Source organism: Schistocerca piceifrons, chromosome X, assembly GCF_021461385.2.
Source record: "Schistocerca piceifrons isolate TAMUIC-IGC-003096 chromosome X, iqSchPice1.1, whole genome shotgun sequence".
In the NCBI taxonomy this organism is placed as follows: Eukaryota; Metazoa; Arthropoda; class Insecta; order Orthoptera; family Acrididae; genus Schistocerca; species Schistocerca piceifrons.
In genome coordinates this window covers 306,292,740-306,320,054 of record NC_060149.1, presented here as the reverse complement: position 1 = coordinate 306,320,054, position 27,315 = coordinate 306,292,740, and the positions used below count along the sequence as shown (strand labels likewise).

The 27,315-nt window shown below is 39.1% G+C and overlaps 1 protein-coding gene and 1 long non-coding RNA gene across 5 annotated transcripts in view; one reads left to right on the top strand and one right to left on the bottom strand.

Annotated features, from left to right (window-relative positions):
• Positions 1–6,523, bottom strand: part of LOC124721942 (oxysterol-binding protein-related protein 11-like) — a 191,102-nt gene extending 184,579 nt beyond the window's left edge. For 2 of the 4 annotated variants that reach the window (XM_047247098.1, XM_047247101.1), the window contains exon 1: positions 6,350–6,523. The gene's annotated coding sequence lies outside the window, so the exon portion shown is untranslated. Of the gene's footprint in view, positions 1–6,220; positions 6,258–6,349 lie in introns of all 4 variants that reach the window. The other 2 variants (XM_047247099.1, XM_047247100.1) reach the window with 2 other exon arrangements.
• A 68-nt stretch (positions 6,524–6,591) lies between these two features.
• On the top strand, positions 6,592–25,850 carry LOC124723006. The gene is made up of 2 exons (XR_007006478.1): positions 6,592–6,772; positions 25,322–25,850. It is a non-coding gene; the product is annotated as an uncharacterized LOC124723006 (long non-coding RNA).
• The last annotated feature ends 1,465 nt before the right edge of the window (positions 25,851–27,315 follow it).

Sequence of the window (27,315 nt, the reverse complement as noted above, 5' to 3'; positions counted from 1 at the left end):
GCTCGCAACCACTCAAACGAATCTATTGTAAAAAGTTGTGAAGTCACACTCATCGGAGGCAATTTGTTGTTGTGAAACATTGCATAGTCTTCCTAAAGCCTTTGGCACATTTTGCTGTTGGCAGACACTTATATGAGCACTGTGTTTTGTTGTTGTATATGGTGCATTTCCTTTGCAACTTAAGTTTTATTTTCGTTTTTTTCCCTCTTGTTCATTTTTTATTGCTGCAGTATTATTCTGCAGTTGCGAGATACAGTAATAGTCTTTGTTAGAGTATTGGTTCTTACCAGTCAAAGTAAAAAAAAATTAACTAAAAACTAAAACAATGAAAAATTCCCGGATACTAAAAAATTCCCGGGTTTTTCCCGGTTTTCTCTCGGATGAGAAAATTTCCGGGTTTTTCCCGTATCTCCTGGTTGTCCCAGGTCGTATACACACTGTATATGCAGAACCTTGAAGATGAACTGACTAAGGAAAGCTTCAGAGGCGGCTTTACTGTACAATTGACGACAGCACCAAAGAGAAGAAAAGTGGTCCATCAAGTTACTGAAGTGAGCCTCGAGGTTAGAACAGCTCTCATGAAGTGACAAAAAGTATATCTTGGGTTTCATTCGGTTTCAGTGAGAGACTATCTGGTACTGAGGCACTGCATTCCATGCCAAGACCTAGACCTAGGTCATTTGGCAAGACATTGCGATAAACAAGTAGTAAGTTGTGGACACTGTGGGGAAAGAGGTCATATTACAAAAGACTGTAATAAAATCAAACATGCAGCAGTGTGTGTGCCATGTAAATATCGGTGTAAAAAATGCACAGGGAACAAAAACAAATGTCACATATATCAAACGCTCCTAACAAGGCAGATTTTAAAAATTGATTATGTGTAGGTTTTTCATAACAGTAGAAAGCAATGAGGACTGTAATGACACCAAGTGCGAGCTATGTAAGAAACATGTCACCATCGAGGAGGTGGTGTCAGAAGAGCAAGGAATTTATTGCAAAAAGTGAGCAGTAAGTACCATAGAACAGAGCATGCAACACAGACTGAAGTAGAGCATCCTGCACCTATGAAAAAGCAGGAGAGAAGTTTTTGGTGAAAATTCAGAACTATGTGGTATAACAGAAGCAAGATCAGAGACGGATTTGGGAGTGACATATAAGGGAACAGGATTTGGTGACAAACTGGGCAGTTGTATGTAGAATGTGACAACACACAGCCTGAGGAATAAACTGTGCTACCTACAGAAGCAAAAGAAGGTTTGCCAATGTAGGAAGTGAATCTGCAACAAAAACAATGGGAGACTCAGAGCCAGCTCATGCAGGAAACAAACACCTTCTACAAAGAAGTAAACAGTAACATACAGATCAGAACAGATCCGTGACAGATTTATGAATGCATAGAGAGCATTATGCAACTCACTAGAGTGGAAGAGCCAATGACGCTTACTACAGTGTTAAGATATCTAGTAAGATATAAGCATCCAGAAGGGGATTATATTACTTTTCCTGTACCTGATTTTGTGGATAGAATCCACCTCAGAGTAAACAACCTGCCAACAGAAGTTGAAAAACTGGAGAAGCTACTGAAGCAGGTTTCTGTCAGAGGAAATGAATCATTCTCTTTAGATACTTTGTACAAGCACTTTGTGATGACACATGGTAATACAACATTTGATTAAAGGCGAGTAGACCAAGTGTGTTGAATATAAACCTATCACCCCTAATGGAGATAAAAATAGGAGAAGTTTAATGCCATGAGAAGTTTCAGCGTATTGCACGAGGCTAGAAGAGTGCCTCCAAGAAGCATATACGAAGGCAGTACAGATCACCAGTATGCCAATAACTGCCCAGATAGTCACACAAGGGCAGCATCCTATGGCAGCAATAATAGTACTTAACAAGGCCATTACAGTGACAAAAATATCACAATACTGTTCAGAACACGTAATCTGTGAGGAACTGTTAACTGTATTTTCAGTTTAGTCATGAGATAGCTGAGTGTCTGCTAAGACTTAAGGATATTAGTCACATAGGACATAGGTTGCAAGTGCTACTCTGAGATGAAGAGGCTAGCACAGGAGAGGAATTCATGGCGTACCGCATCAAACCAGCCAGATGACTAATGACCAAAAAAAATGACGAACTAAGCCCTTTGGGTGTTCCATTGGTACAAATGCAAAGTCAGTATTGTGGCATACCCGCCTGACTGATGACTGTGGAAGACAACTAGAAGAAGCCATTGTGGAACTCAACCTATCGGTATTGAATGCGCCTCACTATCTGCCAACCTACAAAGGAAGGGTCAGAGCAACATCAAGTACTGATGTCACTTTAGCAAATGCGGCAGCAATGCGCAGTGTGACAGACTGGAAGGTTGTGAGTGACCACAATAACATACCTTATACTATCACTGGAAGGGAAATCCAAGAGGACACAAAAAACATATGCATAAGGCTCGAATATAAGATCAAGGATGCTAACAGGGAAAAATTAAGAAGAGTGTTTCAGAGTCCAGGAACTCAATCATTGGGTGATAATGTAGATGTTAAAGTGCAAGAACTGACAGTGGCTATACATAGGGAAATGGAGGCATCAATACCTATCAGCAGAGGTCACTCTAAAGGAGTACCTTGCATCTGGACCGAGGAACTATAAAAATCAGGATGTAACACAAGAAGAGCCAGGAAGCTATACCAGAGCAGCATGACTCAAGAAAAAGGAATTCGAAGGTTGCGTAGATACAGATATTTTAAACAACATTTTAAGGAAGATTTGTGGAAAACATAATGGAACGATGGAAGCAATTCGTGGAGGCTAACTTAGGAACCGATCCCTGGGGGTGTACCATACAAAATAGTCTGTAAGAAAATGTGGTCACCATCAGTCTTATCCACTCTCAGAAGGAATGATGGGATGGTAAGAGAATGCTGGGAACAGTCAGTTGCCCTGCTAATGGGAAACCTACTTCTTGAGTATGGAGAAGAAGGCAAGACAGATGATCTTCGTAGGTTACAGGACATGTTATGGGAAGAATATAGGAACAGTAAACCTGTGTACCCCTTTGCACAAGAAGAAATTAGGCATATAATTTTAAGACTGCAAAAGAAATAATCTCCAGGACCGGATGGACTAACTGCCGAAGTAATGCAAGCCTTATGCGACCAATTAGATAGTTACTTGTGCGATCTTGGTCATTGGGTGTCTCTTGCAAGGAAGGGTCCCTGCAGTGTGGAAGAACGCTGAAGTGGTAATAATTAGATTAGATTAGATTAGATTAGATTAATACTAGTTCCATGGATCATGAATACGATATTTCGTAATGATGTGGAACGAGTCGAATTTTCCAATACATGACATAATTAGGTTAATTTAACAACATACTTAAGTTAATATAACAACTTTATTTTTTGTGTTTTTTTTCCCTTAATTTATATCTAAAAATTCCTCTATGGAGTAGAAGGAGTTGTCATTCAGAAATTCTTTTAATTTCTTCTTAAATACTTGTTGGTTATCTGTCAGACTTTTGATACTATTTGGTAAGTGACCAAAGACTTTAGTGCCAGTATAATTCACCCCTTTCTGTGCCAAAGTTAGATTTAATCTTGAATAGTGAAGATCGTCCTTTCTCCTAGTATTGTAGTTATGCACACTGCTATTACTTTTGAATTGGGTTTGGTTGTTAATAACAAATTTCATAAGAGAGTATATATACTGAGAAGCTACTGTGAATATCCCTAGATCCTTAAATAATTGTCTGCAGGATGATCTTGGGTGGACTCCAGCTATTATTCTGATTACACGCTTTTGTGCAATAAAAACTTTATTCCTCAGTGATGAATTACCCCAAAATATGATGCCATATGAAAGCAATGAGTGAAAATAGGCGTAGTAAGCTAATTTACTAAGATGTTTATCACCAAAATTTGCAATGACCCTTATTGCATAAGTAGCTGAACTCAAACGTTTCAGCAGATCATCAATGTGTTTCTTCCAATTTAATCTCTCATCAATGGACATACCTAAAAATTTGGAATATTCTACCTTAGCTATATGCTTGTGATTAAGGTCTATATTTATTAATGGCGTCATACCATTCACTGTACGGAACTGTATGTACTGTGTCTTGTCAAAATTCAGTGAGAGTCCGTTTACAAGGAACCACTTAGTAATTTTCTGAAAGACAGTATTGACAATTTCACCAGTTAATTCTTGTTTCTCAGGTGTGATTACTATACTTTTATCATCAGCGAAGAGAACTAACTTTGCCTCTTCATGAATATAGAATGGCAAGTCATTAATATATAATAAGAACAACAAAGGACCCAAGACTGACCCTTGTGGAACCCCATTCTTGATAGTTCCCCAGTTTGAGGAATGTGCTGATCTTTGCATGTTACGAGAACTACTTATTTCAAATTTCTGCACTCTTCCAGTTAGGTACGAATTAAACCATTTGTGCACTGTCCCCACTCATGCCACAATACTTGAGCTTGTCTAGCAGAATTTCATGATTTACATAATCAAAAGCCTTTGAGAGATCACAAAAAATCCCAATGGGTGGTGTTCGGTTATTCAGATCATTCAAAATTTGACTGGTGAAAGCATATATGGCATTTTCTGTTGAAAAACCTTTCTGGAAACCAAACTGACATTTTGTTAGTACTTCATTTTTACAGATATGTGAAGCTACTCTTGAATACATTACTTTCTCAAAAATTTTGGATAAAGCTGTTAGAAGGGAGATTGGACGGTAATTGTTGACATCAGATCTATTCCCCTTTTTATGCAAAAAAAGCACACCGATGTCTATGTTCAGTCAATATTTACTGCACTTTTTGTCATAAAAACATATTACAAGTTAAATCACAAAATTTGTATTACACAACTGAGAAATCTTGTCAGGGTATTTTGCCAAATATTACATACATACATAACACAAATTATGGAAAATCCAAAGGAGAAGAGGGTATGGGAGACATTACGTAACTCTTCCCAAGCACAAGTCTTTAAAACAATCTCAATTTGAATTAAATATCTATTATTCTATGGAAAATTATTTTAGTGAAAAGTACAGTAAATCTAAATGGTAAACCATACCCCACTATATGTTTACATTTCCTGTTTGGTAGTGCAGATTTAGAACTTCAATAGTGTAAAAAAAATTGATATTCAACAACCAACTGAGTCTCATGCATTGAAAGTTCCATTTCTTATAGTACCTGAGTGCTTTAGAAAATGTACCCCAATAATGTAGCTGTCTGCTACCACTAGTGTAGTATCTGGTGGGATCAAAGAACAGCATGCAATTCTGAGGCCAATATTTATATGTTCTAACATAAAAGTTGGACATTACGGTGAGGATGAATTTTATGTTCTCTTGTGAAATAATTATAATTACTCACACCAACAGTCTCTCTTGAATTAAGAAAACAAAAAATGAAAAAGCAGATACCAGTAGCTGCCCAAAACACAGTCAAAATTTCATGGCTATCATTTGATAGTTCAATATATTTTCTTTTCTAGTCTCTCTCTCTCTCTCTCTCTCTCTCTCTGGCTACAACTACCTCTGTTTACAAATTTAGTGGCTGTCAAGATCACTAAACATACGACAAAATAAAGCAATTAATGAGGAAAAACTTCGATGGCTAGCAGGTAATTTTCTTCTGTGATACACTGTGGTTGATGGTGTATAATCATAGTGTACAAACTAAAAGTTGCATGTAACATTGGTGCCTTAAAAAGTATCATCTGCAGTCCCCCCCCACTCTAAATCGCTCACACTTTGGTATGGCCTTAAATGTTGGGAATTTTTGACTTATGCGTTCAGATTTGGGGGGACTAACATGTACAGCATATTCGTTCTTTGACTTTATACCAACAGCTGTTCTTCCTAATAACAAATACTAGGATCCATCACTAGAAGAATTTCGAAACACAACGTATGTAGGTTCACTATCTTCAAAAACGCAGAGCTGGTGTATTCGCTTGGTTATACTGTTACGAAAAGTAAAGAGGGGCAATGCCTTGACAGTAAGTCGTTGTTGACATGATGATGCAGGACCGAGTCCCTTCTGTCAGATCTCCGTATCTAATCTTACAGTATCAAAAGCAGCAGCCACATAAACTGTACAGTAGGTATAAGTGGCGCTATAACACAAGCTCGGTAGGCCTAAATTTAGATATTATCTAACAAATATTATTACAGCGAGATGACATTTACCTTGAAATATAAAACAAGCTTCCAAACGCCGAGATTACTGTAATTAATAAACAGAGACAGCCAATAACAACATAAAGCCCTTTACACTACTATATCCGGCACTCATGAGTCACTGTAAGCATGTGCTACCTGTCAGTAATCAGCTGCGAAACATCAACCAGTTGGAAGCCCACCACAACATTGCCGCATGTTTTTCCGATAGTTTCATAGCGTAAGATACCGGTTCACACTCGAAATCCTTATCATCTTGCGTTGCCACAGAGAACATCCCATACTAGTATCAAATTAAGATCGTCTTTCCTGGTTGTACTGTTGGCTAACATGATTTCCTTCTGCTGCATCGAGATTCATTTCTTTTGTCAGAAGTTGTGTTGCTGAATTTGAATGTTGGCTAACAAAACATATGAATGTCCACAGTGTTGTAATTTTGTGCTGTGTTTTTGTTTACGCACATTGGGTTTGGAGTTGTTGCCGCAAGCACTGCCCAATAGTTAAAACACTGGAGTTATTTTGTACTTGGTTTCTGTATATCTAACAATTGGAGCGCTTAACGTAAGTAATCATGCAAGTTCTGTACACGTTCGTAAGAAAACTGTCGTGTAAGTTACGAAAAGGATGATAGCTTTTGTTTGATCAAAATAATTTTAAATTCTTTGTACCGAACAGAGACGAATGATTTACTAGATGGTCTTATTTGCGGTAGTCACTCTGTCGTATGAGAACAAATCAGCCGTGTATATCACTGTGTTGTTTGATTTGTGCGTCGTCTATTATCTGTAAATAACAGCTTTATTTTCCATGACTAGCAGTCTGTATTATTACTGGGTGTGCAGTTGTTTTGTCTGGAAGGGGGTAGGAGGGGGGGGGGGGGAGAGAGAGAGAGAGAGAGAGAGAGAGAGAGAGAGAGAGAGACAGAGATTGGACTAATTAAAAAAGTGTTAATACAGGCTTCTATTTCTGCCTTCTTGAACTCTTAAACAGTGGCAGAAGGTTAGAACCAAATGTGGGACCTACATGTTGTCAGCCAGAGACTATACTCCACTGGACAACAGACAGATTGTCTTCCTAGGAAAACCCAGTGATGTTGGCCATAGACACTGTTAAAGATTTGTGGTGTGGTAGGACTGAAGAGCTCTTGCTGTCTGATCATGTTATCATTACTACTACTGTAATGTTCAAGTTTTTCCAATCGCCAGGCAGGTGTTTCACATGGAAAATCACATCACCAGTTAATGTCCCAGGCCTGGTGTATTGTAGATTGCAGTCCTGCCATTCTGCTTTGATCAGTAATGTGAAATGGAGGTTTTTGTGGTCGACTCTGTAGTGATTAACTTCTCACGGTTAGGGTTCAGTCATGTAGAATTTTTTAAAGGACATCATATTCACTGTTGACTGTAGAAATTTATTTATATAACTGTTCCAGTTTTGGACTTCAGGCCATTTTTGAGTAATACTGCAGTACCACTTAAAAATGGCCCTAAGGTGAGTATGATGTCCTTAAAAAAGCTCTGTTGTATTGTCTGAGGTCTAAGATGGATATGAATGTCATAGTTTGGTAGAGATTTTTTGAAGCCAATGGACATGTTATGACAGCAAGCACTGTTTTGAAACTGGAGATTGTGGTGGCAGACAGATTGGTAGTGTAGTCCTACACGTAGGTTTTGAGTTGATTACGACAACAAATGTCAAATCACAATTTTTATTAGGTTGCAACATTGTGCATTAAATACTGAACATTGAAACAAATAGTTTCTCACTGTGGTCTGATATTTTCAAGTTTTTAAAATGTTTGACACTATTAGGCCTAATAGAAAGAACATGGCAACCCAAAACCTACAGATTCCCATGTAGTCCCAATACTTCATAAAATGTGTCATATCCACCATACTGTTGTCCGCCCCCAGTAGCTGAGTGGTCAGCGCGATGGACTGTCAATCCTAAGGGCCCAGGTTCGATTCCCAGCTGGGTCGGAGATGTTCTCCGCTCAGGGACTGGGTGTTGTGTTGTCCTAATCATCATCATTTCATCCCCATCGACATGCAAGTTGCCGAAATGGTGTCAAATCAAAAGACTTGCACCAGATGAGCGGTCTACCCGACGGGAGGGCCTCGTCACACGACATTATTGTTATTATACCATACTGTTTATCACTAGTCGAAGCATATGGGTTGCAGCAAATTTTTCAGTACATCCTCTTAGAAGTGAAACGCTGCTTCATGCATGGGGTGCCTATGTTCTCTTCCTTCCTCTTTTTGATGTAGCATTGTCATAATTCTCAACTGCATGTGTTGTCTGACAGAGACCCAACTAATGCTTTAGTAAGCTTCCTAATAGCTCCACAGCACATAGGCTACATCTGCAAGCCATTATACTAAGTCACAGAATTTAATTTACTGCATACAATTTGGGGCTATAGTTCTTTTAGTCTTTATCACGAATCTCCAAAGTTCATACATGGAGGCAGGAGTGCTATGTAGCCATCAGGGACAGGCAGGTGGCATTGTGAAACTTTGACTGTACGCCATTTGCTGACAAGCTTGCTGCCTTTCGCATTCCCAGAGTGAAAGCTCAGCACATTATTGGAGAGAATAAAAAGCAGTCATCATTAGAATATTTACAGTCTGTTAGCCATTTCACACAGTCACCCACTTTATATGAGCCAATAAGAAGGATCCAAGGGAAACGTAGTGCAGACACTGCAGTGGCCATGCAGTACAGTGGTGGTCTAATCACTACACAGGAAGCTGTAGCCCAGATAATTTCAAAAGCTTCAAACAAATTACATCAAATGCCAGGCAAGGTAACACACTCAGTGCAGATGGGAATTATTTGAGTACACATTTGGGCTTTAGCTCCAGTAACACAAGAGTACAACTGCCTCTTTTGTATGAAGACAACGCTAGAGCCAGATGAAGCACACTGCTACATGTTGAAATATTTGAAAGTTGAGACAAAACACTACACCCCTCAGACTTGTTAATAGAATCTGTATTGAAGAACAATACTCTGATTCTCAGAGGGAAGTAATTATGATTTGGCTCCTGAAACTTGGGAGGAATTGCACCAGCCCTTGTAGTCTGTGTGGCAAGAGAAAAACGCTGACAGTTGAGGTGGGCTTGGCATGGCTGCGTCATGCTGCACCTACCACAACAAATCATGTGATGCATTTTTCCCATTGTTGTTGGAAACTATGGCTTTCAGGTACTACTAATGGCTGCATCTCGCACATGAAAGTTAGTAACAGCATTTCCAGCTGCCCAGGTTCTTATGCCAGTGTGTGGTGTATAGTAACTAACACAGTATAGCAATTAACTGCTGTGTATGGAAGAAATTTGAACTAATAACCAACAACAGCTTAGTATGACTCTAGAAACCATAAATTTTCTCAGTTGCTATCAGTGCAATTTCCATAGGTACCACTCTACACTTGACAGTCTAATACTCCCAGAGTCAGCAATACAAGAGGTTTTTTTTTTTTTTTTTTTTTTTTAAAGGCAGTGCTTGATAGGACTATTTTCGATGCTGAAAAGGTGTATTACGCTAGATGGAGATACGTCATCATCTGAAAACTGTATGAATGAGGGTTCCAAAGTTGTCTTTTCATTATAGTGTGCTCAGTCCTCTTGGGGCAGTATTTTAGGTTCAGAGTTGGTCATATACTCTCAGACCTGCATATCCAGGAGAGTGGTGTCCATCAGGGGAGTGTGTTAAGATACCCAGCCTCTGTGCTGAGGCTCTGGAATTCGCCTTTAAGAATCTGCTGATAGCTCCTCATGGTGTGAGGTGCACATAAGTTCCAGTTAAACCTCTAATGTAAGGTCTTTAATCTTCTTATCAGTGCATGAGCAGAATGAATGTATGTAATCACAGAAGGGCAGCAAGTGCTCAGGTTTATAGCAAAGGAACAACTTCCAGAGCTTAATGTGGCAGACTTGAATGTTTTAACACGGTGTTGAAGCAAATATCCTTCCTGGCTATTCGCGAAACCAAGTTTGTTTTTAAATTTGACAAAATAAAAGGAAATGTAATACACATGTCTGCTTGTGTCTGTATATGTGCGGATTGATATGTGTGTGTGTGCGAGTGTATACCTGTCCCTTTTTCCCCCCAAGGTAAGTCTTTCCACTCCTGGGATTGGAATGACTCCTTACCCTTTCCCTTAAAACCCATATCCTTTTGTCTTTCCCTCTCCTTTCCTTTTTTCTGATGAAGTGACGTTGGGTTGCGAAAGCTCGAAATTGTGTGTGTGTGTGTGTGTGTGTGTGTGTGTGTGTGTGTGTGTGTGTGTGTGTGTGTGTGTGTGAGTGTGAGTGTGTGTGTGTGTGTGTGTGTGTGTGTGTGTGTGTGTGTTTGTATTAAGTCTATCTGGGGCTGGAATGGGTCATGATTTTTAAAATAAAAAAGAATAGTGCAACAGCTGCTGGTATGTTTTAAAAAAGGTTTTATGTGGTGTTTGGAGCCCTGCCCAAATCACTGCGTAGGTTATTTTAACATGTCTAAGTGCATGTTTCGTCCTTTTTTAGTCAGTGAAGAACACAACTACAGTTATCCGCATCATAGTTATATGGTTTTGTCTGCATGTCCAGTTCTGCTTTAATATATTTATGTTAGGAAAGTTCTGGTAGAATGGAAATACTTTTGAGTTAAAGAAGACCACTCACCAAAAATCAGAAGCATTGAGTTGTCGATAGGTACACTCAGAAAGAAAGAAAACATACTAGCTTTCAGAGTAATCCTTCGAGCTAGAAGATAAAAACGTGCACTATGACCCTACATGATGCCAGCTGAATGAACGGTGCCAGTGCTGCTTTTTGCAGGTGGACTATGTTGTTATTATGAGGGTTGTGTTGAGTAGGGTGGGCAGAGGCATGGAGGGGGGGGGTGGATTGGGGGAGGTGGCTAGTGGCTCAGAGGAAGGCAGCTAGTTTGCTGGTTAGGAATGTGGAAGGGAGGGATGGCAGGCAGAAGTGCTAGGTATATGATGCACGGTTGTTGCAGCCAATGGGGAGTGGTATGCGCTGAAGTTGATGTGGGGCCATGAAGTAGGAGGGGGTGACAGGATCAAGGAAGGGGAAACTGTTGGGTGGAGGGTGTGGGGACATTGATTTACCGGAGATTGAGACCAGGATGATTATGGGAGCAAAGGATGTATTGCAAGGATAACTCCCATCTGCACAGTTCAATGTAGCTGGTGGTGGAGGGACCAATCCAGATGGTCTGGGTTGTGAAGCAACTATTGAAATTGAGCATGTTATGCCACAAAGTGATCAAATTTGTTCTTGGAAATGGTTTGGCCGTAGCCATTCATCATGGTGGCCAGCTGGTCGGTAGCCATACTGACATAAAAAGCTGTGCATTGTGTGCAACAGAGTTGGTATAGGACATGGCTGCTTTCACATGCTACGCAGCCTCTAATGGGTAGGACAGTTGCAGATCATTCAAAATTTTACCAGTGTGCTTCAATGTGGTGGGCTTATAGCCTTTTGACTTGCAAAGGTACTCATCATAACTAAATCAAATAAATTTATTTTATGTATATAAATTGAACTGTGTAAATATATTTTAAATCTTTAATTAATAGTTAAACACTGTGGGGAATAAAATAAATTTAAAAAAAAGGATGTTAACTATGGGATTCAAATCTGCATCGACAAATTGTCAGTCTCTGCATTAGACCACTCGGCCATGACACCATTGTAAGAATGGCTCCTTAGAAATCCCTCATACTCTACGCGTAAATTTTTAGAGAGCATTTCACCTTTTGCTGTGGACCACTCAGGCGAAATATTCTATGAACTTGAAAGGGGTTTTATTTTATCTGTAGTTTGTCCACAGAATTGATGGCCTTTTGGAAATCAACAAACATCTTTTAAAATCAGTCATCTTTGGCAAATAATTGACTTCAGATTAAATATTTTTTCAGAACATGATCTGCCATTCCTAAAACCTTGATATTCACCTAAATTACTCTACAGTGTTTAGTATAATCTTGGAAAATATGTTAAATCCAACTGGTTGCAAAGAAATTCCTTTGTAGTTGTTAATATCTTGTTTATTGCTTTTCTTATGTAGTGGGTGTATGAGGGCCGCCTTCCACTCTCGTGGGACTGTTTCTGTTTTCAGGTTTTCTCAAAGATTAATTTTAGCTCTTTTTTTTATTTTTGGTAGAGATGAAAAGTTGCACTGTAATAGATTCTTTTCCAGCTTTATAAGGTTTCAATAATGTCTTCAGTTTCGTTGATAGTTGGGGGTAAACCACCTTCTACATTTTCATGAGGGTTTGAGTATTAGAGCTCATGGATTGGTTCTGGACAATCTAGATGCTGTTGAAAATATTTTGCAAGTGTTTCGAAATCTTCAGCATTACATATGCCAAATTGGTGAGCCTTGTCCCATGTCCCTCAGTTGTTAGATTTACATGTAAAGTAAATCTGCCTAACTCTTTAAATCTAGTTTTCTCCTCCAAAGACCTGCTGGAAAAGGAGCTCCTTTGAAGATCATGTACAGAAAACATTTTCATACTAAATTTCCTCATATATGCCTATTTTATCACCATCTAGCCTATAGTCTTTTGACTTACAAGGATAGTGATCACAGCTAAATAGAATATACTAATTTCAAAGATATAAATTGAACTGCTTAAATATATTTAAATTTTGTAATTAATTGTTTTAACATTCCAAAGAAAAACTAAAGTGGATAAAAAAAAGTTGGTAACACCAGAAATAGAACCTGAGTTGAAAGTTTGCCAGTCTACACGTTAGGCCCCTCGGTCACAGTGCTGTTAAGAAAATGGCTTCTCATAAATACCACATACTTTATGCTTGCACAATATGTTCCGTGCAGTTTCAAAGAAAAATACTGACCTGCTGCTGTGAGCAACATAGCACTCCTAGTTCCAGAAGGGATGATGTCACATCAGAGCCTGTGCAGTTGAAAACAGACAGCTGCATCCAATCTCTTAAGTGAATTGTAGCATGGCAGACCATCACTTCAGCACTTGATATGGCACAGGAAACCAGCTTGTGGACTAGGTTTTGGGAACTGGGCCAGGGAGTTCAAACTGGGGAAGCTATAAAATAGTTATCATCCCACAACATATGCATTCTAGGTAGTTCGATTAGCGATTCCACCAATAAATCAGCGGTTGCTGACTGCTTTTTGCTAGTGTGTCTTTGGGGGAAATCCAAGCTTTGGTGATATAGATTGAATTATTGATAGTGTTCAACTTCTTAGTTAATGATGTGGCTGAAAGACATTGCCATGGTCCAAGAGATGTGGGAATCCAATGAAATGAAATGAAATGTCATGTGGCTAGGGCCTCCCGTCAGGTAGACCGTTCGCCCGGTGCAGGTCTTTCGAGTTGACGCCACTTCGGCAACCTGCGCGTCGATGGGGATGAAATGATGATGATTAGGACAACACAACACCCAATCCCTGAGCGGAGAAAATCTCCGCCCCAGCCGGGAATTGAGCCCGGGCCCTTAGGATTGACATTCTGTCATGCTGACCACTCAGCTACTGGGGGGCGGACGTAGGAATCCAATAATACACCAGCAATCTAATGTGGTAATTAGAAGATGACTCTACAAGTCACTAAGTATACCATTGAATTCCTGCTTAGCAGTTAAACTCTGGTGTTATTTCAAAGGCAGATTTTTCTTTGTTGATGTAATGGAGAAGTTACCACATTCAGTCAGAACATTGTGTTTATTGGTAGTGTGTGTATCGTCAAGTACCACTCCATACCTTGAATCATAGTTTCATGTAATGCTGGTAATTACCTTGGATCACTGTGAGAAAATAACCCTAAAGGTTTGACAATAACATTGGTACATACATGGAAACAGGCAAGTCTTCCAATATCTTGGTAATTTTGTCAAGTGACTGAATCGAACAGTTGGATTGCCAAAGTCCAAGTTGCAGTGTCTAATGTGTGTAGTGACATGACAGGACAGAAAGAGAGAAGCTTATGTGTTGTATAGTGTTGGGTTAACTTGGAACAGACATTGGTGTGGATCGTTATTACACATAACATCAGTGTGGTAGCATTAACACAGGAGCAAGACTAAACTCGTGCATTAAACAATATGTCTGTAAAATGCTGGTGGTTCCAATAGATTCACATACCGGTCATTCCCATTGATGGGGAGCCAATAATCTTTTAAGAAGTGTAGTTTTCAGCTCTAGTCAGAAGAGTTCAGTGCAACAGGAGGAAGGCCACACTGTGGCTAATCTGTTTGTCACCAGGTGTGAATATTACAGCTGACTTCACACATTCCAGTGCAGCATTGGTTCAGAGTCCATGCTGTGCAGCAGCGTTCTGGAAAACAGCGCTTTTCGCTGGTTGCTTGGCTTGACTGTCAAAGTATATTAAGAATTGTGAAACTGGAGCTAAACTTTCCAGTTTCAACTAAAGACAATTATGATGCCTCCCTCAAATCTTCTTAATGGGTCTTTACAAACAGTACCTCTCAGTAAAGACAACAGTAAAGAGATAATAATGAAATAGATTGAATGCCTGTAATGGGACTCTTGCAGTGAAGCATAGAGCAGAGGGAATGGACCATATTATGACATTAACACCGAAATTCTTGGCTTACATGAAGATAATTAAAGGATGTTTGAAGTTGAAAATGAAAGATAAGAATAATGTAATTTTCTAGAAGTGTGTTCTAATATCTTTATAGTAGGAGGGCTGGCCAATTTCAGCATCCATCCCTTGCTGGATGGGATTTAGGATGAAAACAGCTGCAAATGAATAGAAACTGAAAGTCACCCATCAAATGGGTATGATACAATGGATTAAACATGCAGCACATAATAACCCAGAATTTATTGAGGTACTGCATTAACCTTGGTGCAGTGTCTGAATGATACTCCTCCTGCAATTTGAAAAAAGAAGCAAAGAGAGACAGAGGCAGATGCAACAGGGAGTACAATAGTGGCAAGGGAAAATGCCCAAATTTCCCCACCAGGCTCCAAGTGAAACTGCCTCTTTTGCATACACCGGCCCACTTACACACAACCTGTGCTAACAGCCGACTTGTTAGGCCATGTTTCATGTTAGGTGTTCCTATTGCAGGAGCTTCAAGGACTGCTGTCACAAGCCACGCTGGCGTGAAGTAGGCTACAGTTGCTGAACAGAATGGGAAAATCAATTGTTGAACAGTTTTTCCATTAATGTTACTCCATACACACTACTTTGCAAGTTGGTTATGTGAGGTCAAGGCACTACCAGTTGCACATTATGATAAACAAGTCATCACAGCAAGGAAGGGCAAAGACCTTTTGATGTCACAGTTGGCTATCCAGTTGAGAGTGGCAAGTGGGGGTGGAAGAAGGGAGGGGGTGTAGGAAGAGGTGGTGGTACAGCAATGCAGGGACCGCACGTTGAAGGCCAAGAGACTGCCATCTGTAGAGGGGTTGAAAGGAGCCTCTTTCATGAAAGCTACTATGACAGATATTTGAGCAGACAGCGAGGTTCACACTATAGACACACTGTCATTCTCTGGAAACAATCATTGAGTAAACTGTTAACTGCACCTGTGTCAATAGTTATTCAAACTGTTATCTCAATACATACAAGAATAAAATGTGTAAACCGCCTTGAGAATGACATCTTAAATAATAAAACCCCTTTTTGAAGAGAAGTATGCAAACTTAAATTCACGAATAATAATTCCCAATCGATAAGTGACAGGAAACAGTAAAGTTGGTGTGATGTCTTTTATGAGTTGAAGAATGCTGCATGTCATTTGCTGTTTACTGGGTGCTGCATAAATGAATTACCTCATTAACAATTTCATTGTGAATGGCTCAATGCTGACAAAAGAAAAAACTAGCTGCTGTATAAAATGCTGTGGTAAGCATACTGTTAGACTCTTCACTTGGTGCCATACTGGCACTTACAGTGAACTACTCACATAACATTTAATAAAAATCCACCATGTGACATAGTACGCAGACAGAAGGTGTGTTGTGGGCACCATGTAAGGGAAACTGGTAAGAACCTGCATTTTCACTATGTCTCCAATAGTTTGCCATTCAGGAACCCCGGTGGACAGTGTGGGATGAAAGTGTTAAAAACGTGTCACAGATGTGTTGCCTCCTCCACCCATGTTCTTATAGTAACTAATGAACAGGTTAATCAAATGTGGCTTGGTGAGTAACTCAAATTGAAATAAAGCATTCTCTGGTGTCCATTCTAGTGAGACTACAGCACACGATGACAATAAATAATCAACAGCTCGTATAAAGTGCTATCTTCACCACCTCCGTAAATATACTACAATTACACAGCAGCAAACAGAAACAGAAGCAAGAATACAGACAGTTAATTTTCTGCAAGTGAGCAGCACGACATGACAGGGCAAAACAAGACACACGATGATGTGACATTTGCTGTTCCTGAGGAAAGAAAGGTGAGAGGCCAAAATCAACAGTATAGTGCAAACAGGCTACTCACCATATTTACAGGGAAGTAGAAGGATCACAGGCAAATGAAATGATAGAAAGCACATAATCTCACAACTGAACCACATAGGAGTGTTTGGAATACAAAAGCATAGTTTAGGTAAGAAGGGGTGGCCACAATAAAGCCAAATGACCCTGTTGATATGAGGGTAACACTGCCCCTACATTATCTCTTTGATCTAGACTTGAAGTGGTTTTGAGATTATTATGCTTGCACTTTCTGCCAAACCATTTTAAGGCAACTACTAAGTTCCTTACTTCCTTCGATCAACACTGGGAAGCAGTTTATTTGTTTCAAAGGGGAACTTGTAGGACAACCGTATACTACCTTATAAGGAGTATACCCTGTTGACTTGTGAATTCTGCTGTTATAAGTGGGCAAAATGTACAGTAGATAACAATCTCAGTCATTGTGTGTCTTATTCATGTAATAGGATTACTTTCAAACAATTGTCTGTGGATGTGTTCACCACAGCTTTGGGGTGGAAGACTGAGTGAGTGGCCACATGTACAAGATTAAAGTTTTATCAGAGCATGAGGAAAGGGCATGGCAATGCATGTAGACATGCTTTCTCCCATTTTTGGTTTTTATTATCCATTTTAAAATATTGATAAGCACCATGTGAATCCAGCTTTGTGATTGGTTTAGCTATTTCTGATTTTTATATGGATGTGCTGTAATCAACATTCATATATTATTTCTTGAGAAATAACTGAAATTGCAAGTTAAATTCAGAAATGCTTTATTACATGTTAGACAAATTTCTAGTGAGTAGTTTGATTCATATTATATACGTATATCGTACATCAACTACTAAAAATGTATAGGGGTTTTAGGCACTACATAACTCTTGCTGTTAGCTGGTATAAGAAAGTCATTAAGGGCTGAGCCCAAACTCAGATTTGAGAGGGAAATTGGTTGTGTCCTTTTAAAAGGAACCATCTCAGTATTTACCCTAAGTGATTTGGGGAAAACATTAGAAACCTAAATTGGGATGGTTGATTGACAAATCCATGTTCTATACTGCTGAATGCAAGTCCGGTGTATTAACCACTTCACAACTTCGTTCAATGATTGGCAATAAAAATGATCTGTTAATAGTATATAGCAAAATAAAAAATTAGGAACCTGGTGGCCATCCATACGTTCTTTTTTGTAAAGTAATTCTTCATGTGCATAGTGTGTAAAGTGAAGGTGTAAACAATTGCTGGTAAAATAAAATAATAGGACAATGACAGGCAACACACTTTTCCTCTGCTGTGTGTAGATGGTACCCCACTTTATGTACCCAGTGCAAGGATAGTTTTAGGTAACTCTTGAGAGGTGAGAAAACAATCTATGTGTTTTAGTGCTGAACTATATGAAATTTTTCTGTATTATTTGTGGTTTGTTCTTAATCTCTTCCATTCAGCTTTACAAAGCATGTCATCTACAAGCTATTCTCTCTTTTGGTAGTCATAGCAATTTTTTGACCAGGTCCGTAGTGTCTTTTTCATGGCAAGCATTGCCAAAATTGTTGAGCAAAATGCCCAATAGCACTTGACTTATTTTTAACTTTCACTACATCTGCCTGGATTTTCACTAGATCTACACTGAAAATATAACTGCTAGCTCATCTATGAGTATTATTGTCCAAGCATTGTTGTCATATATTCCCAGAACTGTTGAGTATGACAGGACATCCTTCCGGACAAATCAAAGCTTTGTTTTGCACCTCATTTGAAGATAATTTATTTTCTTTCTGTAGCAGTTCTTATACTGGCTGTTACTGTGAGGTGAAATAATTTATGAAGACTACAAACACATCCTAAGGAAATTTCTTATATAACAAATGTGCTGAAGAGTTGTAAAATTTGTTTGTTAAGTGACAAATAGGCACTTTCCCAGATGGAAATATGCAGACATGCATATGACCTTTGAGACAACAGATAATTTGCATACAGCTAGATGAATATACGAAAAATAGCTTCTGAATAAGAGTAGCTCTATTTATTCAATATTTATTGACATATTATGTTGAAGATATGTTCATTACAAGCTGAGAAAATTTTATCTCTTGAATATTGAATGCAGTCCAGTTTTTGATCAAGAAGTGTTGTTGATGTGTGCAAAGAGCACTCTACAAGTAGAGGCATGGTTGCACAGGTGTTATAGGCCAGTAAAATTAGAGTTCTGCCTGAGAAAAATTGGTGGTGTTCTGGAAAATATTTTAATTGCTCATGTGTACCTCCTCTATAGTTAATCTGAGAGTTCCACAATTACAGAGTTGAGCTTCCACTTCCGTATTGAAATAATCTCAAAATTATTGCACTTTTTTCAGTTTTCTTGCAGTTTCTCAGAAGCTAAATTTTTAATTAAAAAGTTTAGCTTCTGTATGTCCAATTCTTTCATGGTCATTAGTGTAGTTCAGTTTATTTATTAGTCCTTTTTTGTTTAAGAGATCTCTATATGATATAGACAAGTTAATACTTAAAAATGACAAAAGAGTCATGTTAGTAATTTTTAATAACTAAACATGTTAAATAACTATTATATTCCCATTCCAAATATTAAACTTTGTTTGTACATTGAAATATGTCATGTAAGGATAAATTTAACCTGAGGGCAGTACTTTACATACCAGGGTGTTCGTGGACTGAGTTGAATCGGTGTCACTGGAAACATGACAAGGAATTTTCAATGAGTATAAAAACTTCAGTTCTTGTGGAAGTTTGCTGGTGCAGGTGACATGGATGTTTTTGTTTAATCTGATTTATTTATCAACATAATACTTCTTAATAAACTTTTGTAGGTATTAACTAGATTTGTTTTAAGCTCCCACCAAGGAGTTTACATTTATTTAGTGAGCATGTGCATGGTGAACACGAGGTCACAAGCCAGTGCAGTATGTTTTCCTCCCTTGTTCTGAGATTTTATTATCTGTATCTTTTATCAGTTTTGATCTCTAGGAGAAATTCCCTTCTGACAACCTTGCTTGCTTGTAGGACATTGAGTATGGTTTTTCCCACATTGTTTCTTTATTTTACGCTATCTTCAGTCCACACGTGTGTGTTTGACTTCTACCTTTTAAAATTTTTTTACCCAAGTGCAGTACGTGTGGGGAAGGTCACCCAGCATCACAGTATGGTAGCCAGTCTGTTGAAGACCAAGCTGTTACTTCTCCACACGTACTGAGGAGTAGGTGCTGTCCATTTTGGGGCATGTGGGCCCCAGGCAATAGCCACCAACCCAGATGGCCATTGCTTTGGCTGTGTGGCAGCCCTCATTTTGAGTCAACAGCATCGTAGCAGATATTTGGCACTGTGAAAAGACTTAAGTTAATAGCTGTTGACCATGAGGTTGCAGCAGTTTCCTCAGACCAGAATTCCTCAGTGCAGATTATGACCCTAAGAACTTCCCTTCCGTGACCATGCAATGGGAGGAAAGCAAAATGAAGCGAATTGCAGAAACTTAAGATGCTGGTTTGCACTGGGATAGATGAAGGTCCTTTTTCTTTACAGTGGAGAATATTGAAATTGTATACGAGACCCACCCACATGTTGCCAAGGTTGTTTCAATTATGCTGCAGAAGTTGTGCTGAGAAGCCATTACACATCCTGCATACAGTCCCAATCTCTCCTCATGCTGTTTCCGTATTTTTGGCACTCTGAAGAAAGAAATTCATGGCTGCCGATTTGCTTCTGATGATCAAGTGCACACCCTGGGTACAATTGTAGCTTCTTAGGAAACCGCGAACATTTTTCCATGAAGACACAGACTGTCTTGTCTCACAGTGGGATAAATGTATTAACAGCTGTGGTGATTACTATTAAATTAATAAACAGTTTATTTTTTTACATCTGTCTCATTTGACTGCCCCCTATGCGTAAAAAAATTGTGTTGTTATTACGATCAGTTGTTGTGTGTCCTGTACTTGAATTGAGTGATTTAAATTATGTACTTTATGAGACTAGAACCCACAATTCAGCAAATAAACCAATACCTCACAGGGCCCAAATCTTAAGCTGGGTTTACACACGCAACAAAAGTGTCGGCACAGCTAGTGACATACCATAATGCCGTGGCATGTGTGAACTCCCAGTTTTCAGTGGTGCAGCTTAAGACAAGCAACTTTTCTCATCCCACAAAAGTTCAACTTGGCTGTACTTTGTTGCACCACTTACCTTCCACCACTGCTCCCTGGTGTCTGTACTTTGGAACACAAGCATTCTGTTGCAGTTATTGTAGAGTAATTGCTGCTGTCTTCCATTTGATTTCAGTGTGTTTTGATTTTATTACTGAAAAAAGTCAAAACAGCAGTCGGCAGGTACACTTTTACAGCTTCTGCTGGAATTAGAAAAACCACCACCTATGTTTAATTTTTTGTAGCAGTGTGTTTGTGTGTATGGGGGGTAATTACACAGCCCTTCAAGGAATAACTCAAAGAAGTCATAAGGCTATGTAGATTTAGGAGAGGGTTACAAAGGAAGTGCTGGTAGTGAGGTAGCAAAAGAGATCCTTGTACTTAGGACCACAGCAATAAACAGAAATTTTAAATGTTGTAGAAATGAAGTGTTAATCAATTATTTTATTTTCTCTTCATTTATTACTATCATTATTATCAAGTTAGTTACATAAATTGTCAGAGGTGAGTTTTTAAAAATGTTCTCAGCCAAGATGGAATGGTTTCTGAGTCTGTTACTGTATGCTTAAAATACCAACAAAAAGAGAAAATCAGTCACTGGTTTTATTATATAACTACAATGCATTTTGATGGTTACTCCTTAATCTTCAGGTGGTACATGCTCAATTTACATTGATTTAAAATGGCAGACAGAAGTTGTATTTGCTGCAAATATCATGGACATGTAGCCATTCTATGAAATTTTATCCCATTGGTGCAGATACATAAATACACAGATTAACTGTAAAGTATACAGTGACTATAAATAAACGGTACACAAACATAAATTTATTCTGCATTACAAACCAAATTTGGCACTTATTTACTTTTTCATGTCTGGAAACTAAGTCACAATCTTTCAGCCGAGTATAGGGCCACATCCAAGGCTTCTTTCCAAATGCTTTCAGGAAATCTAGATAATGGACACTGCCTGTTGCCCCTCATCCATGGTTTTCAGTATATCATGTGAGAAAAGGGCAAGTTGAGTTTCGCATGAGCAATGCTTTCTAAAACTATGCTGATTCATGGACATAAGCTTCTCAGTCTCATTAAAGTTTATCACATTCAAACTGAGAATATGTTCAAGGATTCTGCAGCACACAGAAGTTAGTGATATTGGTCTGTAATTTTGCGAGTCCGTTCTTATACCTTTCTTATATTCTGGAGTCACCTGAGCTTTTCTCCAGTTGCTTGGGACTTTGTACTGGGTGAGAGATTCACAATAAATGCAAGCTAGGTAAGGGGCCAATGCTGTAGATTACTGTTTGCAAAATCGAACTGGGGCCCATCAAGACGTGGTGATTTATTTGTTTTCAAATCTTTCAGTTGTTTTTCTGTGTTAGGTATGCTTGCTTCTATGTCATCCATACTGGAGTCTGTCCCTGGTCAAATGATGGTATGTTTGTACAGTTCTGCATGATTGATTTCTTGAACATGAAATTTGAAACTTCGGCTATCGTTTTGCTATCTTCAACTGCCACACCAGACGGGTCAACAAGGGACTGAGTGGGAGCCTTACACCCGCTTAGGGATTTTACTTCTGACTAGAATTTTCTTGGGTTCTCTGCCAGATCTTTTGCTAAGGTGTGACGGTGGTAGTTGTATGCGTTGCTCATAGTTTGTTTCACCAACACACGAATCTCTACTAACCTTTGCTTGTTGTCACTTGTGCATCCCCTTTTGAACCTAGAATGCAACAGCCTCTGTTTTCTCAGCATATGTCAAATTTCCTTATTAAATCGTGGTGAATCTTCATCATCATTTATCCACTTACTAGGCACATGACTCTCCAGACCACAATTTACGATCTGCTTAAACTTTGCCCATAATTCCTCTACATCCATCTTACTGGCACCAAGTGATGCCGATTTACTTTCTAAATGAGTTATAACCACTTACTTTCTCTGTCTAGCAGAAACACTTGCCTGACCTTCTTGACTGATTTATTAACTTTCATAATCATAGTTGGTATTATGACATCATGATCGCTAATCCCTGTTTCTATACTGACATTGTCAATAAGGTCCAGCCTATTTGTAGCTACAAGGTCTAAGATATTTCCATTGCATGTGGGCTTGGGCTAGCTGCTCAAGACAATTTTCAGAAAACGTGTTCAAAAGTATTTCACATGACTGTCTGTCTGTAACCCCTGCAATCAGTCCATAGACATCCCTGTCTATACTCGGCAAGGTGAAGTTGCTTCCAACTAGTATTGCATGATCTTCTTTAACAGCAAGCTTGTATTTATCTGGGACCTCTCAATATTTTTCTTGTTATTTTCCCATCTTTCATAGTTGAACAGTCTTCTTACCTGCTTCCTTTGCTATTTTAGATCGTTGTTCCACCAAGTTACAGTTGACAAAACAGAACGTTTCACACAGAAAATGGCTAAGTCTCACATCACAAATTGTGGCAACATTTTCGTCCTGTTAATGTCCATTTGGGTAATAGTGGCAGTTTATAAGGGGCAGTCAAAAAGTTTCTGTTGAGGACCTTGCTGTACTATATATACAGGGTGATTCAAAAATGCATGTAAATATTTCAAGGGTGTATTTGTGAGGTAAATATAAGACAAAAATGTTCTATACAATTTTTTCCATACTTGGCTTATTACAGAGTTATGAACAAAACAGGATAATACATTCAATACAACGTAAGGTATTTAATTCCCAGAGTTCACAGTTTAATTACAGTGCATTTGGACTAACAACGCAAACTGATAAATAAACGTGACGTAACAAACTGAAACAATTCCTCGCGAACACTGTATTAATTTAGGTCCTGTTGATTGAACTACAGCAATGCACAATAACTAAGGAAAATTGAAGCATTTTACAGACTGTACTGTACTGTACTGTATTTGCACAAATCTTAATGCAATGCGTGTTCAAAATGCTGTCTCTGAACTTGCAGACAGACCCGTGCTCGTCGCATCAATGATCTCTGCACATTACACAGTCCGTTCAACTCTCCACGAATAATTTCACAACCACCTTCAATTCTTTGTTGTAGCACTTCTCTGTTCGGTACTGCAGAAGAATACACCAATGTCTTTAGTCGGCCCCATAAATAAAAGTCTAAAGGGTTCGGGTCAGGTGATCTGGCTGGCCAAGCAATTGGTCCTCCGCGACCTATCCATCGATGTGGATACGCAGAATTGAGGTACGCCCTTACGTTGCGGCTGTAATGGGCGGGAGCACCATCGTTCATAAACCACATGGTGGCTCGTGTTGCAAGAGCGACATCCTGTAACAATCCAGGCAATTCTCCCTCCAAAAATTCGCAGTACGCGTGCCCATTCAGCCTTGGAGGCAGAACATGAGGTCCGAGTAAGTAATTCCCCACAATACCACACCAAATGTTTATGGAGAATTGATGTTGATATCCACGCACAATTCTCGCGCCAGGATTCTCGACAGCCCACTGGTGCATATTATGCGAATTGATTACACCCGCACGAGTAAACATGGCCTCATCTGTGAATAATATCCGCCGAATGAACATTGGATCATTCAAATGACGCTCTTGTAACCACTGGCAGAATAGCTGACGGCGAGGATAGTCTTCAGGTGTCAATTCGTGCACTTTTTGCAGGTGAAATGGATGCAACTGTTGTCTCCGAAGCAGCCGCCATACAGTAGATTGTGGAAGTCGTACAGCTGCACTAATTTGTCTCGTACTGATAGATGGATCTTGGTCTACCAGGTCCAAAACATGTTCCTCGACGTTCACTGCATGCTCAAGTGGTCGACCTGAATGTGGCCCAGGACGAATGCCATACTCCCGCATACGTCTGTCCACAGATACAAACGTCTGATGACTTGGTAACCGTCTTCCTGGAAACAGCTCACTGTACCTTCGTCTTGCTGCAAGTGCATTTCCATCTGCTGCACCATACACAAGGTGCATATCAGCATACTCACTGTTTGAGTACATCATGTGCACGAAACCTTTAGCCTTCCGACGATGAATGAACGACAGGACGTACTTTTCCGTTACCAACAACATCAGCGCCATCTTCCGTACAGTAGGAGTAAACATCACGTGCAAACAAAAACAAACACTATTCATGCAGTTTCGAATCAACTGTTGGGAGATACGTATGTGAATTACGTACCAGAATATGGCATCCTGCTGCTTGCACTGCCGTCGTTTTGATACGGACATGACTTTCGTATTTAACGATAACTCTGGAATTAAACGTTTATGGAAAAACATTTATAGAACATTTTTGTCTTATATTTACCTCACAAATACACCCTTAAAATATTTACATGCATTTTTGAATCACCCTGTATAACTGACTCTGATGCAGGTAAGTAAGTACCAACATGTAGGCAAAAGATTAGAGTTGCATTCATGTCTTTCTGATGCGCGTATACTAAATGCAGAAACATGAACTGTATTGACGTTATTACCAGATGTATCCAGACAGGACCAATGTGCTATTATTCTGTTCTAGGCCGCTGAAGGACAAAAGTCGGCATCCATCAGAGAGTGAAGAATGTGTATGGGGCAGCACACCTGTTGAAAACCACCATTGTGAAATGGTGCACCAAGCTCCATGCTGGTCACAGTTCAATACAAGATACTGGTCAACTGGGGAGGCAGAAGTTACACCAACTACCGTGGAAGACACTCAAGCACCTGCCCTATAGTCCTGATTTCTCCCCAAATGATTATCATGCCTTCTGTCCCTAAAAAAAGGGCTTGAAGGGTTGACAATTCCCTTCGGACAGGGGTATGTGGCAGGCAGATATGGACGTCTTCATGCAGCAGGACATGGTGTTTTAGCAAATGGGTATCTTCAACCTGGTGTGACGGTAGGATGATAGTGTCAACATTGACTGCGATTATGCTTGATTGGCATCTCAGTTCTGGACTTTACAACCATAGAACCAACTTTTTGATCCTCTTTAAATTATTGTACCAGCAAGATGTATTATAAATAACATTGGAAATTAATACCAATTAAATATCATACATGTAATTATAGGATGTTTTTATCGAATGTGAAATACTTAGTGATTTGACTGGCAGTGCTAGATCCTGTCCTAAGAAGGAGTTAGTATTGATGTGCAAGTAGCTCACGGTCATCACTCATTGAATCAAGAGTTCACTTCTTCCATCTCGCCAATATTTGTCTCCTTCGTAGTAAATACCAACAGCCTTTGTGTAGTAGCTTGTTCTCTTGTCTTGATGAGTACAACACTGTTGCATGTTATTTGTAGTTCTTAAGAGAACTATTGTAATACCAACTAACAAAAACTGTACCAGTATCACAGAACTCACAAAATTTTAAACTAATTTAAACCAATGTATTTTAAGAACATTCATTCTGTAGGAGCAAGAGAATGTAATTAGTTTGAGGAGTAAGCCAGCTTAGATCAATTAGACTTGTAGCAAGATTTTATGTTTTATAAAGCTTGTATTTAAAATGTAGGAGGGAGAAACTAATCAAACAACTATTAAGTTGTTTAGCTTGAATGAAAATTTATTCAGGAATACTAGAATTAATTATCACTCTCAATTTCGAAGATAATCAGGTCCAAATTAAGTTGCTGAAGAGAAAGTTTTGTCTGTGTGCATAAAACTGTTCACAAAAGTAACAGACAGAATGAGAAAGCACAAGCATTAGAACAAACCACGAGTTTGAGTAAGGGAGAATAAATGTTTAAGGATGAGCTCATAAAGTTTGATCTCAAAGTAAAATTACAAATATGCTGGGAAAAAATTTAACTATTTCATGTAATGGGTCTGAACAAGACATTAAAATTCTGTTTGACAATATTTATTAAAATTTGACTGCGTATGTATAATGATCTGAAAGAGACAAGCAGCTACAAAATTTCACAACCTTCCAATTGAAAGGGCAAGTGTAGAATATGGTTTGCCAATTGAAATTGTAATTTCTCCCTAATTTTCAAGGAAAACAGCACATGATACTTTCTGTGGGTAACTAGATATTTTCATGTCCCATGGATCATTTGCACAATAAATCATAATTATGTCACACGCAGATGTGGGTTAGTAATTCCTACCCACCACCTTTTACCCATTAAAGTAATTGCAATTCTTTTATGAAATAGGAGGCATTCTACAGGCTTAGCCAAATTAAGATGGAGGTGGGATGTGAGCACCCAAGTTTGTCAGGGAAGTTATTAGAAAGAAGTCCATAACCAGACGAATTTTTGTCACTACTGATGTGTTTTGGCTCCAAAGCTTACCACTTGATGTGATCTGTGGAAAAAGGAGGGTGCCACAGCCAGACTGTAGGGCATGTTGTCCAAAAAGAGAAACTAGGAAACATGTCTGGTCAGGAGGAGAGCTGGTAGACAAGAAAGGGGATCCAATGATACTGGTGCACTCTGGCCAGTCCACTCTCCATCCTCCACGTGATTGTTTCTAGCTCTCAGTTAGTTGGCAGAGGGGTAACTCAACATGTCCATTGGTCAG